A 3416-nucleotide genomic window follows, 5' to 3' on the forward strand; every position below is an offset into this window, starting at 1 on the left:
GTAGGAAGGGAAGGGAATGAGCTATGATACAGATGTGAATTTTTCAGATAACATGTTTACCACTTTTAGTGCCCATTAAAACAAAACGAAGTACACAAAAAAACAAAAAACAAAACAAAGCAAAAAACCTGAGCCATGATTTTGCAAGATTATTATTATGGAATTAGTGTGGTATCCAGAAAAGAGGGATACCTTTGGGATTACAGGATGTTAGTTCAAAACCCATACCCACAATTCCATTTTCTCTATTTCCAGATAGTGAGGATGGAGGTGGGGAATTACTTGTGAATGATTGATAGATGATACCATATATTCAAGTCAGTTATCTGTATTTTTGTGCTAAAGTCTATTTTAAGGGAGAGATACAACTAAGAGGAAAGTACTATTTCTGTCTGGCTTAAAGGTTCTATAGCAAAAATAGCAAAATCCCTTATACTTACATGAGAGAGAAGAGAGTTTAGTAATAAAATCCAGGTATTAATCTAAAGGTCAGAGGGTCTCTCGGGTCCTTTTCAGCTTATGCTCTGTGATTCTATGGATGTTGAAGAGGGGCCAATTTAACAGCAGCAAAAATAGGATCCTTTTCTAATGAAATGGTTCTAGGCACGATTAAACAGAGAGAAAGCTGTGGCTTTTTTCCCTTTTGCCGACTTTTCTTTCGCAACAATACAGAAAAATGTTCAACACATATCATCTATATTAAATTTCTTAGCTTGGGGAGGAGGGAGAGGAAAGGAAGGAGAAAAAAATCTGGAACCCAAAACTTACAGAAATGAATCTTGAAAATATCTTTATATGTAATTGGAAAAAATAAAATACTATTAAGTAAAAAACAAAAACAAACAGAGGGAAAACAAACATGGGAGAATTCCTATAGCTGCATGTCATATGTGACCGAGTCATGTTTAAAAGGAGGGAAGCTCCTAGTATGACTCACATCTTTGACTAACAAGGCTGTCCTGGCTCTTCCTTAGTTGGGTCATTCGTTCATTTATTCATCCATTCAACAAGCATTAGTCACTTGAAATACAAAGACAAAACCAAAACAATTTCTTCCCTCAGAGAGCTAATATTCTACTGGAGGGGTAGAATGGGGAAGAAAACAGAAGGAACAGAGAAGTTATAATTAATATGAGACATGCAGAGGAGATATCAGTGACTGTATCATTGTTTGGAGTATTCTGATAAGAGAAATAGACAGAAGGGTTAGATTGGAGACAAAGTGTAAATGGCCTCGAATTCTGGTCATGAATGTCATTCAAAATGCTAATTCCAGCGCTACATTTGTAGTCCTGTGACTATATAATTAATACTTATAGAGCACTCTGCACGTTATCTTATTGATCCATGCAATTCTAAGGAGACATTATTATATTTTGGATTTTAGGAAGGAGGAAAGCAAAACTGAGCTGAATAGTCACATACCCAAGAAGCACTCAAGGCAGGATTTGAATTCAGGTCTTCCTGACTCCAGGTCTGCTATGCTATCTCAAGAGCACATCTAAAACAGAAGTTGAAAAGAAGATGCACAAATAGCCTATGAAAGAATCATAGTTCTTAACCTAAGAGAATTTTTAAAAAACTAGATAATTTAATTTGTGGGTACTTGGTTTCCTTTGGAATCCTATGTTTTTTATGCTTTTAAGGCCTTATTCTGAGAATGGGTCCAGAATACAGAAAAGATCAAGGACCTTGTTCAGGAGTAAAAGTCTAACTATCTGACTATCCAGGGGGATGTACAAGGAGGTTTCTAACAGAGGGGATGTAATCTGAGTGTGTGGTACAGGGAGTCAAGAAGAACAGAGTTCTAATTCTGTCTCTTGTCAAGTCAAACAAGGGAGGTGGGCTCGATGGCCTTCAAATATCAAATATCCTAATCCTGCCATGATTAACCTGGTAATTCAATTGGTGTCATAGGAGTGCTGTAAAGAGGAATTACTTATATGAATAGGGTCCAGAGTTAATTTATTTTTAACTTTTTAAGATCTAATTTTGAGTTCCCAAGTCCCAAATTGAGGGAAAAAACAAAATTTGAGGTACAAGGATTCTATGGTCAAAAAAAAATAAACTCACAACTCATCGTAAGAAAAAAAAGACAGCATAGATAAATGAAGTATGATGACGACCAAAAGATCAGATGAAATCATCCTTTGAATGTTTCAACTCCCCTTCCCTGCCCTCCTTTGATTAGGAGCAAACAGAAAGAAAAGTAGATCGGAATCTCCCGTCCACGATCTAGTTCTTTTGGTGGAGATTGGAAGCAGACAAGACATGAGGGGACATAAATAATCTACAAATTAGGTCTCTCACCAGTGGCCTGAGATGGCTCTAAATGACTGAGAGAAAGCAAGCTGGAGGACCCCGGAACCAAGCGAACTCTGGGCTGGCCACAGCTCCCTCTCCCCTCCGCAGACACCGAAAGCTTAATTACTAGAGAAGTCCTTTGGCGTCTGGGAGAAACCGACTGAGCGGCGGGCTTTGGAAACCAGAAAACTAAAGGAGGTTCTCCCACAAAGACTTCTGAATTAAATAACTGAATGGAGCTCCCAGCCTCCTGACCTCCACAGGACTGTGGTACAGACAAGGAAGCAACAGTCTTTGTCTTCTCAGTGGGAGAGAGAGCCTCTACCCTCCCAGAGGGGACTGAAATCACTGTCACTGGATGCTACCATGTACAGAACAGTCATCAGCGCGCCTTTAACTGAGGAAGGAGTCTCAAACTGACTGAAAATGATTTAGGCTGAAGTGCTATCTGATTTCTTTTAGAGTTCACTTTGTCAGTCCTCAATGTTCCCTTTCAACTCTCCACCCCCAGGAGAATCTGACAAAAGTCTTATTATTTCTCACCCCGACTCAAGTTGAGGGATGACTCAAGCTCCCAGAGACCCGAACCTCCCAGAGCTGGTAGTTTTCCAACAAAGATCAGCTTTGTTCATGTGACATTTCTAGTTGTTCTATCCCTCCAACCTGACGGCTCCTTCTCCAAAGGGAAAGCTGAGGAGCTGTTTCTTTGAAAGTACTGCATGGTCCCATCAAAGCAAATGGGTTGCTCTAATTTTATTTCAAAAAAGAATCCAATGTTAATAAGAGCCGGCCACTTAAAGCCCTTTAAAACAGCATTCCTTTAATCACAACATCGGGTGGCCACAAATCACCCTGAAAAGTGCCTACGGGCACGTCTGCGTCAGTCATTACGAGTGGGACGACTCTACCTCCCAGCAGTTTTTATCGAAAAGTGGACAATGAGAATTGGGAAAATCCCACGATGAGGAGCTTCCCTGACAAAACTAACTTAAAACTGATGGTGACACAGGAGAGCGCTATTTCTCAGCCGACCAGATTCCAATGATTTCTACTATCCTTTTGTAAAAGAGACCAAAATTATATTTTATTAGTTTTTACAGATAAATCAAATA

Source organism: Sminthopsis crassicaudata, chromosome 2 (assembly GCF_048593235.1).
Source record: "Sminthopsis crassicaudata isolate SCR6 chromosome 2, ASM4859323v1, whole genome shotgun sequence".
Taxonomy (NCBI): Eukaryota; Metazoa; Chordata; class Mammalia; order Dasyuromorphia; family Dasyuridae; genus Sminthopsis; species Sminthopsis crassicaudata.